At 46.6% G+C, this 17,297-nt stretch overlaps 1 protein-coding gene across 8 annotated transcripts in view; it reads right to left on the bottom strand.

Moving 5' to 3' along the window:
- Positions 1-17,297, bottom strand: part of LOC118505540 (interference hedgehog-like) — a 76,409-nt gene that overhangs the window by 10,167 nt on the left and 48,945 nt on the right. For all 8 annotated transcript variants that reach the window (XM_036041464.1, XM_036041463.1, XM_036041470.1 and 5 more), the window contains one exon: positions 12,154-12,300. The gene's annotated coding sequence lies outside the window, so the exon portion shown is untranslated. The remainder of the gene's footprint in view (positions 1-12,153; positions 12,301-17,297) is intronic.

Genomic DNA, 17,297 nt, shown 5'->3' with positions numbered 1-17,297 from the left:
AGCACAGTTCTTGGTTGTTGAGTGAAAATTGTTTTACTTCTCTTTCCGACACCCGAACCTAAAGAGAAAAAAAACCCTCACCCCGGAGCGGCAAAATTCGAAAGAAACATAATTTTTACGACAATGTTTTGAAACCCATAAACCACAATCTCGTCAATGGGAGGCGGATGTGTTGCCGGGGTTTCCTTCTCGTGGTGATATGTGTCTCCGTTTCTTAATGCAATCTTTCTCTCTCTCTCTATCTCTTTCTCTTTCTGGTTGTGTCCCGATTCAACCAACAAACCCAACAGTCAGGTTTAGGGCTGTCTGCTGCCACAGCTGCAACAGCATGTGAAATGGGTTTCAAATTATTTTAATTTTAGATTAACGACCGCTGATGATCCCGCTTTCAGATGGAAGCGAATGTACTCTGTCCACGCTAGATTACGGTTTGAGTGTGGAAAGGGTGTTTAGGGCTATCGTTGACACGCGTTGCATTGATAAGGGAAAATGGGTTGGATGGAAAGTGAATTAATTTTTGCTTAACTTTATGCATAATACAGTAATGGACCTACATTCAAATGTGGACCACAAACCCAGTATAATATTAGCAAGCACAGCTGCACAACGAAATGCTCCGATCGTGGCATAAATTACGCTCCGGGATTGAATTTAACGAGTTTGATTAGTCGTTAGCAGGTGCTTCCATCGTACTCGTTTCGTAACATCCAATCCATCCTGCCCCAAACAGTTCATCACGTTACAGTCAGCCCTTCCGATCGCAGAGTTTCCACATCCTAGATGATCGATTTATGCTAAGCTCCTATGCCCTTCACGCCGACCTACACATTCCAGGCCAAAAGGGGGTTAATACGGTGCTAAAGATAATGGTTCGAGTATCAATCAACCAAAACCGTTTCTTCCCATCGGCTCTCGACGCAAACTCGAAAATGGAACCCACTCAGCTCGTACCGTTCCACCGACGATCGATGAACGATTGCCAATGTCCTAAAAAAGCACATCCATAAAATTGATCACCACGATCTTGACCAGCCGTTCGGGGTTGTTTAATCAATCTTAATGATGTGTCCCGGGGGGTGGACGTGGCGTGTGGAGAGCAAACCCCATCGTATCGAAAGTTTAATTACTGCACATTTTAACCTTCTTCAAATTTATCATCCAGTGCTCTTGCCTCATCTCTCGGTATGTCAGTGGGCGCACACACGTTAAGTTGCCCTTATTTACGCCGAAGCGTTCTGGAAGTACTCTTCACCATAGCACGCACCATTGCGACAATTGTACTCGGGGCGTTAAATGGTCGGACATTCGAGAGCATAGTGATCGTAGAGAGAGAGAGGGAGCATTCTAAACGATCACATTAGACACGAATCATTAGATGAAAAGCGGCATTGGGCCGCTGTTGACCCGCGGGTGGAGCGGCCATGATTCATCTTTTCGAACTCCCCTGCCAGTGCCTCGGAGTCCACCATTCCCGTCGATCGGTACGATTGAATGCGAAAGCGGGCGTTGGATGATGAAAAATCGTACCCCTTAACGGAACTGCTGCTCGACCGGGCAAGCATAGGCACATGACGCACAAGCGTAACTCCGAACGTGAAACAGCATTGCATTAACATTTGCTCACGACTTCAAGCACTTGAATTGCCTGCTCTTTTTCTGCTCGACCACGATCCCTCGAGATGGCGGGATGAAGCTGAAGATGATGACAAATCTGCCACGATTTGCGGCTCACTTCATTTTACGCCTCATAATCGAACCGTAAAACGAAGTACGGCGGTAATTATGTTTTTTCTTCCCCCTTCCCGATTGCCGTTGGGTGGTTGGACGATTTGGAAAGCAGGCGCAAAAATCTGGTTAAAAGTCTGGAGGTTCGTAGTTCCATCATCATTACGGGATAGGTCGTGCAATGACGCATGTTTGCGAATGGTTTTGATGGTTGCAATTGGCTCAAGGGAAGTGGACGAATAGCCAACAGAAGAGGTTCTGCGATAAAAAGAAATAGTTTTATCCTTAGATCGCTAGTAGTAAAAACAAGTATGGACAACCAGTAATGAAAGTGCTCTTAGTAGATGAAATCTGTTTAACCTCATCGTGCACAGTTCCTTATCCGGCTAGCCAAACGCTTGGCATCGTACAACGTAGGCCGTGTAGTAAACTCTCTATGATATTCTCCTTTGGCAACCATAGCAAAAAGTTTTAATATGTCAATTAAATAAGCGCTAATAGAGAAAATATATAAATAGCTGCATCGTTCCCATAGGCAACTTCGCCGAATTATTTAAAATTATTTTACTATGTTTAATTTAGCCGTAAAATATGCAATTAGTACAACACAATATTTAAACAGCTGAATCTAGAACATCTCTTAATTAGAACTTGGTTCAGGATTTTTAAGGGTTTAAAACCTTTTAAGATTTACGGTTTGAGATATGTTTTAATTAATCGATGACCACAAAATTTCCTGTACTTGAACTGATATGAAGAAGCCCTATTGCATACCTCCAGGCGCTAGCAACAAGAATGAGCACTGAACTGCTTTCCGAACACTGCATTTAAAATTATTTCCAGCTAACGCTGCTTACTAGCACAGTTTTTTTTTACATGACACACACACACATACACACCCATCCCACAAGGTTATCGAGCTCGAGGGCAATATAGCTTAACGTTGTGTAAAAATTAGCCCAATCGAATTAATGATTGTAGATCGACAAAGAAGAAAAGTGAGCAGAACATCACCAGCTCCTATTCCTGCTTCTCCCTAGTTATGAGCGGGCCACCCGACGCTGTTCGTCCGCCACCGTTCGCAATCTAATTTTGACGTTGCCTCCCATACCTAAAGGACGCGAATTAATCATCCCAAACAACGGGGCCAATCTAATCAAACCGGTGTTGGAATCTGATTCCAGATCGAGAGGCGCGCGCACACACACACACACACACACGTCCAGATACAGAATAAGGCCACTCCCTGCAATCTCGCTGGTAGCCTCATTGCAAGACAGCAACTCGTCCAACAAACTTCATCGACCGCCCGGAATCAAGCCACACCGGTGAAACCATACGACTTGCTCTCATGCCTTACACACGGTACCTTCGCGACCTGCCAACGCTTTATAGCCAGCCTCAGAATTCGTTCGCTCGAGTCGCTGAAACCAAACAGCAAAAAAAAACACCCAACACACCTTGCCCATTGTATATCCTTTCGGATCGGATCGGATTTTGGACGATAACAGGCGGATAAGCGGGTGGTGGACCTAGGTGCGGTGGAAATAATCATAAAAACATAAACTCTCCCTCGGAACTACACACCCGCAAGAGAGAGAGAAAGACAGAGGGCATCGGCCATCATTAGCAGCAATTCATTGGCATTCTCACGGAATGTTAATTGATTTTGGGTCTGTTCCGTTTGCTAGATGGGGCCACGAAGCCACACTGAGAAGAAAAACCCTCGAACCCAGCAGATTATTATTTTCGCTGCTTCGCATTAGTTTATGCACACCTGCCCAAACCAGCGAGGGTGGCAGCTTACAGAAGGGTGTGGAGTTCTTCAGTGAGCTGTGTTGGTCACCATCGGTGGATAAGCAAGCCATTCCAAACACACACACACACGCACACACGAAATTGTCTCGTAACAGATCTCGATTACGTGAAGAGAAAGAAATCTTACACCTCACCGAACGCTTCAGAAAACGAGTTACTCAATAGCAAAAAAAAACGAGGTTTCAAGGTAATGATCACTCGACCGTTCGTATGCTGATCATCTAAGGGGATGACTCTTTCTCGCTCGCTCGCAGCCACCAAATATTCTCACAAACTAAATAAACGATCGCCGTCAACTCGAGGAAGAAAAAAAAAACAAACCAGTCAGTCCCACCGATTGCAAAAACATGATAATAAATGAGTAGATCCATCGTCAGCATCGCTAAACGGACAGAAAACGCTCTGCAAGAGCCCAAACGGGCAGAGACTGGTTAGAATCCGTCAAGTGCCAACCAACCAGAACAACAGCAAAAAATGCCGGAAACTTCCCAAAACGAAACTTGATGAAGCTGAGGTTGGTAAAGTGAAACGAAGAGCGACCAAAAAAAAACCACACGGCAGGAGTAACAAAAAACAGCGATACATACTTCAAAAACTCAAGTTTCAAAACCGCAACCGCGATCGATGGCTGGCACAAACAAGCGATAATAATCGATCCCCCTATCGCCGCTGTTACACTGGGCACACGCAGAACACCAGCCTAATTTAGGTGCAGCGCGATCACCGATCAAACGATTCAGCGTCCAGATGAGTAAGAAGCAAAAACCCAAGACACATCCTTGTAACCGTGACTCAGAACTTCGGGCGACAATCGGTGGTGCCGTGAGAAGCCTCCTCCTCCTCCTCCTCCTCCTCTATCTGTCTTTTTGTGTGACTAATCGTGTTTCAGGTGGCCTTTTTTCCACTCCACGGAATCGATAATGGGTAACCGTCGCATTCGCGGACCGTCCAGAACGGCCGCCGCCTAAAAATAGGCTCGGAGCATCCGCGAAAAGCAGTTTCAAGCGACCTCGTATGGAGGAGCTATCCGAGCGAAGGAATGAGGGAGAGATAAAACGCACCCTCCTGTACGATACGCGGACCCGGGGTGTGTGTTCCGGATGTTTTTGGACGAGGCGGGCAGCGAGGAAAAAATGTTATATTAGATGATGATGCCTAGTCTGCCGTTCTGCGTCTTGTGGACAAAAGCGAAAAGAGTCGAAAATTGCCTCCCGCGACCCGTTGTCATTTTTTGGGAGGATGGCAGAGCGCGCCGAGCAGTGTGGCAGCGAGAGACGGCCGGGAAGGGGGAGAATAATAAATTGATAAAATTTAAATTACAATATTTATTTATGCAAATCGATTGGACACAACTTCTTCTCTGCCCTCTTACATTCATTTTGCTTCTCCGATGCTTTCGGGAAGCCTATCATGCGACGCAACGCCGCTCGCAACAACCTGTTGCTGCGGAATGCGTGTGCTGCGGTCCGCGACGCGAATGATCTGGCGCTCTCGGAGACTGTTTTGTTTGTGTGAGGATTATACCGTTTTTTTCTTTTTTATCGTTTTGTTCCTCCTTTACTTCCTTTTACCACCGAGCAGCATCAAACTTTTTGTGTTGTACATCGCTCGGCGCGAGCGTGTGTGCAGCCGCGGGTGGGGTGCAGGAACGGGCAAATGTTTTATGACCACCAATCGGCGCGCCAACCCAATCGTGTTTCGCGTCTCGTTTCTCATCTCCTGTCCCAAAAAACCGCGCAGAACGGAACCACTTGTCGGGGTGTATTATATTTGCCCCAGCGCTGACAAAGGAACGCAAATGCCAGGAAGAGACGGGTGCAGTGCGAATAAATGACAGCGAGAGGAACAAAAGCAACAAGAAACGAAATCAAATTAACAAAGTCACCGTGAGGAATCGATCTCTGGCTGCTCTGTTACGGGTTGCCGAGGGGCTGAGGCAGGATAATTTATTGAGCATTTTTCATCGAACTTTCCACACCGACCATCGGATTTGCGGGTGGGACGTTTGAGAGGCCAAGATAGCAGCAGGTGCCGAAGGTGCGTCCTCTACACCAGCTCTATTAGTCGTACGCACGGCAAACAATGATAACGAATCAGCGGAGTGGGAAATTGATCGGGAAAGAAACAATAATTAACCAAGGGTTCATGAGGGCGATGAAAAACGAAATGACATTTCAGTTTAAAATGACCGATTATACTGAGCGTAATAGCGCTTCTGTGAAGCACCAAAAAAAAAAAGAGTTAAAAATCAATTAATAAATTCCATCTTAAATTGGGTTCAACTCTGTCAACGAGAACGGTTTGCCCGAGAATGTTATTACAGGCTATGATGTCTGGTATCATTCTAATGAACCTGCCAACAAGAGCTAATGGAATCGAAGTAGCCAGATAAAAGTGAGATCTAGCAATACCTGGCAGAGGTGATGCGATGGTAAAAAGGATAGAGGCGTGGATCTTCGCACGGGCAGGACTGCGAATCGAATCCCGTGAAGATCATATTCTCTCTATGTCAAGGACTTTTATCTGTCCAGCTACGGGAATGAAACTACCCAAGAAAGGCAAAAATGGGTAAGTAAAGATAAGAAGACGACCCTTGCAAGTTCGAAAGGCCAAAGAAGAAAAAGGTTATTACCCACTGTTATTCCGAGATTTCAAAGAATCCATCAATATATTTATAATTGGTCATTACATTTTTCTCAATGTGCTCTTGCAGAATCCATCCTTGATTATCCTTCCTACGAATAAAGTCGTAGCTATAAAATACTTCAAATTCTTAAATAGCTTAAGTCGCAATATAAATCACAGAAGCTTGGACCTCTTCTCACACAGGATTACATACACTTTTCGTCGCCGGACTCAGTCGTCAATCAAAGCTACTCCCTATAGACGATAATTTCACCAAGTACACCACGTAGTTTCCCCCTTACGTAGTAAATAAACACAACCCGAAAACACAAGGTAAAGCAAACATATCCCCCGTAAAAAAGGGGGCAGCATTGTGAAGTCGAGTCTCTATGCGCCAGTCGCTGCACTAACACGGCAAGCGCAATGCGACACTCCCACCTCTACTTCCTCGTCTGTTTGGTTTTAATTTTTATTTGCCCATACCCCTTTTTCTCATCAGACCTGCATCACTAGCTTTACACGTATTGAGATTTTTCAATGCCACAACTTCGCCACAAAAAAAAACCACCATCCTTTTTGCTCAACTCTTCGGGGCTGTGATTTGGAGCTCCCTTTCGAGCCGTTCACTTTAAGGCCTGCTGGAGCAGCAAAACCCCCCAGCCATCGCAGTACGACGTTTGGTTGGGGGCGAATTTTTATTCCTGGTTTGCTGCTGTACAGGAATTTTGCCCATGATTTAGCGGGCTGGCAAAAGGTAAACCTCGATCACAGGTTACCCACCGGTAGCAGCCGCAGCAGCATCAGTTGGGTCGTAAAGCACATTCCTTCTGGCAACTGGTAGGTGGCGCAGTTCACTGTACAGTACACCGGAGTCTCCACTGCAAGCTAGGCGAAGCAAAAAGGAAAAAAGGTAATGGAATTCGCATTCGATGCAACCGACACGGCAAACCGATTCAATCGGTACGCCATGCATCCGCCGTCTAATCTCCCGGTGGCAAAAGTTCGCTGATTCATGGCGTCGAAATGTGGAAAATGGGCATCACACCGATAGGCGCACCGCCGCACAACGCCGAACGCCCGGATTACGTCCGAGTGCGCGCCTGCACCAGATTTATGCCTTCTCATGCTTCCCACTGCAAGCCAGGCGGCAATCGGGGTCAGTTACAGTTTTTTCCACCACCACCACCGACGATGCCGCTATTCCTTCAGTTTCCAGCGCCACCGCTGGACCATCCTGGAGTGCTGTTTTGCTTTCCGGTTTAGCTGCTCTTGCTCTCGGTGCCTGCTCAGCCCTGCCTAAACACTTGTCTAAACGAGGTGAAGGGCTTTGGTAATGATGACAGGAGGGATGATGCTCGTAAGGAGGGCCTCCTCACTGAAGCATCACTCTGTGCCCTGGCCCCGTGCAGAACTAAGGATTGAATTTCTACATACCAGCAAGTGAACACCGTTCCATGGCCGGGAAAATTTATCCCAAAGCGACAAACCACCGGCTTGCAAGGTGCAAGGTCTAAATTTTTAACACTCACCCTAACCTGGAGCTTTAAACCCACCATTCGACGCGGATGCGCGTCCCTATATCATGCACCAATTTTCCCATCCATCTTCATTACAAAGTGCGGACGGGAATCGCAGCGCAGACACACACACTCTCGAGAGGTCCATTTCTTAAGGGCTCGCTTCTTATCCAATTTCATTGGCTCAAGTGGAGGGCCCTCCCGGGCGACCCACGGCTATTCGTTTCGTACCAAAAGTTTTTTTCTCTCTCTCTCTCTCTCCATCCCCAGTCCCTAGCGTGCCCCGAGGTGAGCTGAACTTTCTTTTCAAAGTTCGCAGAAACGCGCGTGCAAATTAACATTCCAGTTCGGACGGAAATGAATTATCGTTTAGTGGCCGGGTGGAGTTTTGTAGCCCTCGTTCCTCATCGCGATTCCCCGGCGAGTACTACGATGAATGTGCCTCTCAAATGCCGCCCGATAAACTTCTCCGATGACAAATTCCCACGGTTGTGCATGTCAAATTCATTCTCTTTTTTTAAATTTCCTCAAGATATATTTCATTTTGATAGCTCCAAACTTCTCCTCTTTGTAACGAAAATCCCACAATGCCAGTGTACGGGGAGCGAGGCAGCAAGAGAAGTTAACGAGCAAGATTTACCCGATTGTTGGTGTTCCAGTGTTCTCGGTTGCTCGGTTACAGATCCCCGATTCTTTCTTCAGCAACAGGACATCCACTTTATCGTCGACTTTTACCACAATCCATCGCGTCTGTTCTTAATTTCATGATAAATCAAAATAAATTGACAACCACCAGCCTGGAGTGTCTTCCGGCGGCACTCTCCTCCAACTGTCAACTGCATCCGATCCGAACTGCGTCGCGATCAGTGAACGAAGGAAGAATTATTGTCGAGATTAATTCCAAATTTGCTTCCCTCCTTGCGCTGCGACACCGTCTGCCCCTAATCGCTCCACACCGATTAATGTCCAGCTCAGAACTTAAATCTTGCATCTCTCGCTTTTATTGCGAGATTTGCCCGTTTCGTAATCGCTAAGACACAAGATCCGATTTCCATAACATGCTTCCTTGCTCTTGCAGCAGCAGCAGCAACACTTGCAGCCTGTCTTGCCCAAATCCAAAACCCTCAAAGTGAATGGTGAAAAAAAACTTCGTTCAAGAAGCGAATACACAAAAGAAGGTAAAAATAGCGTTAAGCAACGCCACCAAATAAATGACACAGGCGGTCGTTTGCATCCTTACCAGCGCCACCAGTTCCAGCAGTTGCGGAACCGATAACAATTTTCAAGGAACCGAACTTCGCCAAGAATGTCAATCGTCAACGGTAAGTGTCCTGGGGTCTCCCGCTCTCTCTCTCTCTCTCTCTCTCTCTCTCTCTCTCTCTCTCGCTCCCCCCCCCCCCCCCCAAGGTTAACCGTGGCTGGTTCTGTTCACCAAAACTCCCACTTGCCAAAGCGATATAGAATGCAGATCAGCGAGTAGCACCCGCGGTCAGATCAATCCGACCTCGTCGTGATCCTCGTCGTGAATCGTTCGAAAGTCCCACAACCGGTTTGGAAATCGGAACTAAAGGCAAGGCAAGACACAAAAATCGATCCCAGCCAACGAATAAAAATACCAACTTCTGCCCTGCTCGAGAAAGGCCGCCGTGCACATTCCACTGCTTAAGACAACCCACGACGACGACGACGGATCCAGAAAATCTTGGTCACCAAGATCGCTCGTCGGCCTGTTTGCTAGTGTGTGAAAAGGAACGTGCACGGGCAAGAATTGGCAAAGAAAACAACAACCTTGTCCAGGACGCCAACAGTTACGGGTCGAATGTTTGCACAAAATCCTGACAATGACTTCCAGCGGGACTCCAGCGATGCAAAAATGTTTTAATCATCCCGGATATCCCCACCACGGTTCGCGGTTGCAACCTGCAGACGGCTGCACACCTTCCCGGTTGTGAGGGGTAAGAACACGCTCGCGCTCTTTCTCGCTTTCGGGCGTGATTTATCCGTCCGCGACGATACCGGTCCTTGGGCTGGTGCTTTCGGATACACAAGATGAATAGCTTTCAGATCTTGGTGGGATGATAATGTCCAACAGTCTGGCGGCTAGCGCGCTCGTGACAGTTTCACCCAATGGAATGGTGCAGCCATTTTTTTACTCCATTCCATATTAAAGTAAATTAATTCGCGGTCGAAACACCAAAGTTTCCAAATGCCAAAAGAATTATTTCGCAACTCTGTATCAGAAACAGAATTTCTGATAGCCACATCTATTGACACTCCATATCGACTCCAGGTTTTCCAATGGGCAACAATCCGGAATCCGGCATCCAGCACCAGCAGTCGCGTCGACAGCTTTGGACTTCTTCCCCCAAACTGATTGACAGCTGTGTCAGTTGCAGTCGCACCGTTTGACGACCCGAACTGGCGCGTGTGCAAATTTCATACGGCGTACCCTTATAAGCCGGGCCTCTATTAAGGGCCTGACACTTTCGATGGTCTTTGGCACTGTGTGTGTGTGTGTGTGCCATAAACGGAACGCAATCAACGGGCGAACCTTGTCAACACTTCACGTCACTTGACTGGCGCGTAGATATGGTGTGTGTGTGTCTGTGCACTCCGGGAATGGGTTCCGTGCCTAACTATTTGCCAGCGGCCGGATGGCCGGATGTTGCACGGCAATCGAAAGCAAGTTATGCAAGCGGTGTTTTGTCACGCTTACGTTTGCAATTTAATTACAAGCCAAATTGATTTAATAGCTCGATAGGTGGAGTTTGATTGATGCAGTTTGCTGAGACGTAATATAATATTACATGAGGAATCAATTAAGAGCTCCAGAATCATGACTGTTAATTAATGTATCTTTGATTCCCAAAAACACACCTTAGTACGCCTAAAAGTATGCAATTTTCATATAAACGCTCTCGAGAGCACCTGAGCGAACGAAAGTAATGGGTTCCGGATTTTTTCTTTAACATAAATAACGTCCTCTAAGGACAATATTTGCATAAATGTGCTTAAAGTTCATATGCAAAGTAAAATAAACAGCCTGTAGCTTAACCGATCGACGCAATTGATAGTTTCACTGCCAATAAGAAGCACGCTCGCTGTTGTGCTTGTGATGCTAATTGTTGAAGTTTGTTGTTGATTCTAGGGAAACTTAATCCGCAAACAATCTCCGTACACCGTGCTCCTTTGTTGCTGCCCGCACCGAGCTCCTCCCGCACCTCCCTCGCCCTCCCGACTTCCAAGGGCGCCCTTTAACCGAACCACTAAATAAATAATACACCGTAATCAATTTACGCATGCACTCGTGCATCGATCGAACGCAATCGAACACACTCGTCGGCGAATCGTCCAAGCGATCTTGCGCATGCATGCATGCATCGCCCTGCCTGATCTTCCGCCCGAAAGCCGACGGCCGGGTTCCCTTTCCCGATCAAGACAAGCGCGGCTTATCGCCCGGCTCGGATCGGGCCGGGTACGAGTGATCTTTGGGAACGAGCGAACGGGGCAGTTTCGGAGACTAGAACCGCACAAGGACGCCTGACGCCGACAACGACCGTGCAACAGATTTCTACCATTTCGTACAATAGCGGCTACAAGAACGGCCAAGCGAAACGTATTCGAAATAGTTTCCTACACGCCACTAAACGTGTCCTTAGTGGAGGGTTGAGATCACCCCGGGAACTGTGTACAGCATCCGAAACGGTTTGCCGGACGACCAAACCGGAGGAAGCACCACCGGCATAGCGCGGGAAGGCAGAATCACTGCGCAGGAAAACTGCGATCGATCGAGTCGGGGCGCGCTCGCGATCGTGAATGCATTGCCGGGCGCGTACTAAAAAACGCCATTAAAAGGCATTCGGCGATGTGCATGTGTGCGATTTCAAGGGTAAAAAGAAGCAGACCCGCTGCCTTACCGATCGGGTGGTCGCGCGAAACATGCATTCCACGCAAAATGAGGATAATTTTTTATTATTATTTTATGTTTACTTTTCTTCGTTCTGTTTGTCGTTAACAGAGAGCGCCTCTCGCTCGAGAGGTTTGCGTTTGAGTTTTATGCTTTTCTTCCTCGTATTTATTTCACCCAGCTCTGGATCTCCCATGTGTGTGTGTGTGAAAGTATTTTTTTCAGGTAAGACAAATATAAATAACGAAACCGAGTGCAGTGTTTCCTGAAACATCCATTTTCTCATCGATAAGAGCAAATCTTTTGATTTAAAAAAAGTTCGACCGGGAGAAAGGATTCCACACGTGTGTGTGTTTGTACGCCGTTTTGTTTTTTTGCAACCAAATTCCACAACTCTCGACGGTTTTGTTGTAAACCCCGGTCGAGAAAGCAGCAAACACCGTGCGAAGAGAACAAAGAACGCTGGTGGATTTGTTTTATGGGATTATCTGCGCAATGGATTTGTTTCCCGGTCGGTGTGACGCAGAGTTTGGTAATAAATATTATCCCGCACTTACTTACCTTGTTTCTGGAGTCGTTTTCCTTTATTTATTAATAGTTGTAACCCGGAGCTACTCAGGGGCTGCCGTGTAGCCTGGTGTCTGCGGGTCGAAAAGAAATGGCTTTGCTGTTTGCTCGTCCTCGCTTAGTTCATTAGGAGCCAATCATCTGGAAGAAGAAAGAAAAAAACAACCATAAAATAGTTGCCCATTAGTAAATGTTTAGTGTGACCGGTTGTTTGTCTCTCGGTAGTAGCTTAAGGGTATAATTCTTTTATTGGTCATTAGGCATTGAGGTTGAGAGCGTACGGAAGATCTTGGCATAACATCAGCTACCAATAGGGTGTACATACTCTCATTTTTAAGCAATTATAGATAAGAGAAACTGTTTAAAGATGGCTGTTCTGAGTTCTGACCGGCGCTCCAGAGACCTTGAGAATGCCCAAAATTTAGCACAGCTTGATCTGCAAGCTACTTTGTATGCCACAAGTACAAACTCACCCCCCAAAAAAAAAAACGTTCTTCAATAAATCAAACGCGAACCCATACACAAAACCCAATCACTACCAAATGTAGGCGTGTAGGATGTAAGCTTTTGAAATGTTTTGCAATAAACTCTTCTTCTCCCATTCCACCCAACCACAATCAACCGGCGAATGGTGATTAAAAATGCATAAGCCGGTCCGTCTGCCTTTGCCTTTCCTCTCACCCCTTTATTCCGATTGCACCTTTCAAAAGCAATTAAGCACCGTGAGGCTACGAAACCGCCGGTACGAAACATAATGCAAATACAGAATTCATACGAAATGGAAATATCATAACATCACGTATGGGAAAAGTGACAAAAAAGTGGCGTAAGACATGCGCCCCCACGAAACCACTCGGCCCGACGGTCAAGATGCCAAAGCACCGGAAAAAAGCCAAGGAAGAAGAAGTGGCTCTTACTCCAAACCAGAAAAAAGCAACATCTCCACCTCACAAGGGTGCTTGGTTAATTGCGAGTTGAGTGCACTGACTGCACTGAGGGGCAAAAAATGCACTTTTGCAATCTAAATCTGTTTCGAGCACTGCTTTCGTTGGAGTGGTGATGCTGTCTGTCTACCAAGGGGTTTTTGTTTCCTTAATTTCACAATCGCTCGCTCTCACTCTCCCTCAGGTGTCTCCTGTTCTTCGAAAGCATTTAATTTGTGCATTCTTCAAGTCGTCAGACAAACCGGGGGATTCGATTAAAATTCCATCCGCCTTTTTCCATCGTCCAATGCAAAAACATACATTCGGACACACGTTCGCGGCAGATGGATTAATTTCCTGCCAAAACGATGCATTTATGCATATCAACCCGGAGTCAACACGTCACACCCGGATGATGGCAGTGCGTCAGGTGAAGAGTGCACACGCTTTGGCGAAATGGCTATTCCCACTTGAACTTGTCATAAGCATGCGAGTTGGTGGAAACAAAAAACAAAACCTGCACACCTGCGGGCGATTTATGCGATTGCAGCCGCCGGATGGCCTTTTTCCAGGCTGAATTGTTCTGCAATTTATTGCCATTGATTTGAATGCAAGAAGGCCAAGAAGCTTTTATCAACGAGCGCGATGAAATCTGTCCACACGGTCGACGAGCCGGGTCGGACAGCTTGGACAGATTGCGGCGGACAGCTCTCGATCCGTGCGAGGACAACCACGGTGGTTGTCGGTCGGGATCGGCCAAGATAAACGGTTACGAAAGACTGCTTATATGCTTGCGAGAAATCGGTCTCGAGAGCGCATATTAACCCGCCCGTACGCCCACTGCTCATAAATCCAATCCCACCGGGCACCGGGGGAAAAGAAAATGCACCCCGAGTGAGATCAACCGGGGACCGGAAGGTGGGTGTGGAGCAATAAGGGAAAGGGCAGCATCCCACGGCTGAACCAACGTAGAGTACGCGTGTGTGTTTGAGTGGTTGTGAAAATAAGCATAAAATCTCGGTGCCACAGCTGCACTCGGTGTTGGGTTCGGTGCATTAAACCCACGGCGATATTTGAGGCAGCAAAGGTAAAGCATAACCCCCGCTTTCGGTTTCTAAGATTTATTTTAGAAATCATTTTATGCAATAGCTATTGAGAAACTTATTTACTAGACAAAAATATGGCCCATATAAAATACTAATATTAGGATAATAAAACAATAATGGAAAATATTATCCACCGAAGTATACAAGAAGTTTTACCGAAAACTACTTCTTAAAGGATCGTCTTACAACCCTTTCTCACCCTAAGCCACTTGATCTTGATTCTATTGCCCGTACTGAATGCTACATTGCTCAACTTCCGGTGTAAGCGAGCCATGGCCCGGCGGATCGATTTCATATTGAAAAATAAAACGAAAAACAAGGCACAACTTCACCGAGTCCCTTAAAAATTACCCTCACCAACCATTGGCTAACACTACTCAAAAACAAAAAAATTACTCCAAAACCCTTAATCGAAAATTCATTGAAACCGCACACGCAATTTCCCCCTCCGGTCAGCGCATTTTGCAGCAGACAGCAACGAGGATCCATTGCACTTTCCACGAAATGCAATACTGATGCAATCGGGTAACGGCAACCTGTGTTGTCCCGCCGGTACGAGCCAGACCACGAGCGAAACGAAAAACAATTTCCCACCCTATCCACCTCAAGACGTCAACAAACGAACGAACGTGAAACGGCAGTTTCCCAAGAAAGGGAGCACTTACTCACTCGCCTTACCAACAGCAGAAGCAAACAAAAACAAACCCCGATGATGACAATTTTTGGGGGCTTTCGAGTTGTGCAAAATATTTATTTTTATCGTCTACGCGTCTGATCGGACACACCACCGCCGTAGCAGAGAGAGAGAGAGAAGGGTCGATCGGTAATGTGACGACCTGCTTCCGTTCAACCGGGTGCCACTGTTTACTGGTGCCTCGCATTTTCAAACATATTACACCACTTTGCACTTGCTGCAACATGCCTCCGAGTCAGGAGTGCATTTAGTGTTGATATATACACACTTTTTATATGCATCTGACAAGCCATATAGGACTGTGGAGAAATTATCATCTCATCTTTCAAACAGTAAGGAACCGAGACGCAGAGAGAGTGAGAGAACGAATGGGGAGTGGGAACGAATTTCCACGTTCTTGAATGAAATGCTGGCATGCGGCATAAATTTGTTGTCCCAACCACCATTTTGGCCAGTCATAACAGACCGTTTGCAGTGGGGTCGTTGTCGTTGCCAAATTATAGTCTCATTAATTTTCAAAGATGTACTGGTGGAGCTACGGTTTGTACGGAAGGAAATGGAAGTGCATTTTATGAGTCATTCAAACAACAAAACACGCCAAGACCCAGTTGGTGAGTGGCCACCAAAAAAAAAAACTCAAGATCCTGCCGTAATAATAACATCCACCATAATACGATGACATGTTTGTTATGATGCCTTTAAAATATGTATAACTCACACTCCGCTGACCGTTTTGTTGGCGTGTGTATGTGTGTGTGTGTGTCTTTAAAGTCCAACAAGATCAACCTTTAACTGTGGCACGGTGGCAACATTCAAGGTTTCCGTCCGATTACGAAAATTGCAACTCGTACTTTCACGCTCGCTTACTTGGCCGACCTATTGAGAGCACTATTTTTAAATTAGTCACCCTCTAGTCGCACACACACACGTGGCGTCAGCATTGATCGTGAGCGTTTGTGTGTAGAACGGAAAATAAAATCTAGTGCAAACCTCCTCGCACTTTCTTCTCCCCTTTCTTATGGCTCTGACACCGATCGATAGAGGCCAAAGTCATTCGCAAGCCCCAGAGCTACGTTTGACAGGTAGGACAGCAGGAAGTGAGCAGCGATTGAAGGCGCCAGGGGAAAAAGGAAGGACCATTCCATTACAGACATTGGAGTGCAGGTTTTTATTTTTTTTGGCAGTGTCATACTCACACACTCACTGTGATGGTGTATTAATAACTGCTTCAAAATCGACGCCTGTTTGACAGTTGGATCATACCCAAAGGCAATGAAAGCGATGAGAAGAAAAGATTATCAAGGACTCTTGATGTGGGAATCAACCGGCTAGTGTGGCAGACACCTTGAACTACTTGTCTACAAGAAATAATTTAATACCCTACTAAATATCCGTGAGCATAGACAGCAGTTGTACTGAAGTAAATTGCAAGCAACTGCCCTAAGTTCGCAGCGCTCCAAGGGAAATTCTTCAGCAAACGATAATGGAAATATTATGATAAAAATATTTACACGGAAAACGCCTCAGCCAACCGGTGTGTGTCTTTAGTGTTTCTAAATTTAAGCATCTTGCGCTTGAGATACTTCAGCAAATAGGTCATCCCACCAGGAGCCGCCCCGTCACGTCGTCACGTGTGTGAGAACTACTCTCGGAACAGTTTCACCAAACTACCTCCAACGCTTCTTGGAGTGCACACTAAAAACGACCACTTTGCAAGTGCCTTCGTTACACGAGCAGAAGTTTATGGTTGCACTGCTGGAACGACATGGCACCAAAATGGCACCCACATGAACGAGTACGAACCATCCGTCCGATAACTATTTTTCAAGGCTTGGAGGGGGAGCGAACGGTGGTGCAAGCGATGACGGAGAGGGTAAAAATCTAGATATGTCAGAATCAGTATCGTCCACATTCGGACGATGCGTTCGGGTAACTATAATTAGTTCATAAGCAGCCGTAGGTTGGCCCCGTACTGTCAGACGACCGTCTTCCAACGAACGTGTCGCCGCCGTCGTCGCCACCGCGTGATGTGTCAGTTTGTATTGAAACGTTAACTTTGAGAACGGTTCCTGACTGTCGGATACCGGAGGCGTAGGCGAAACTGTCGGTGCAACCAGTCGAAGGGCACTGCGTCTGGTGTGGAATAACTTGCCTTTTGAAGTGCTCAGCTCAGTACATTCTAATTTCTTCAAGAGATAAATATCACACATCAGTAGTACGCAGCGGCGTTCGAACTTCGAACTCAACTCCTCCCGCAGGTGGAAGCGTGTGTCGTGTGGCCGTCCGCTTTCTTCCGTCAGCAGTTATCGTCGGTACGATCCCACGAACCACTTACGTCAGCTTTCGGACACGCTCGACCACCAGATGAGCATGTCATTAGCTAGACGTACTTGTGTATCGGCGAGAGTCCACAGT

This window comes from Anopheles stephensi, chromosome 2 (assembly GCF_013141755.1).
Source record: "Anopheles stephensi strain Indian chromosome 2, UCI_ANSTEP_V1.0, whole genome shotgun sequence".
NCBI lineage: Eukaryota > Metazoa > Arthropoda > Insecta > Diptera > Culicidae > Anopheles > Anopheles stephensi.
This window is presented reverse-complemented; position numbering and strand designations above follow the sequence as displayed.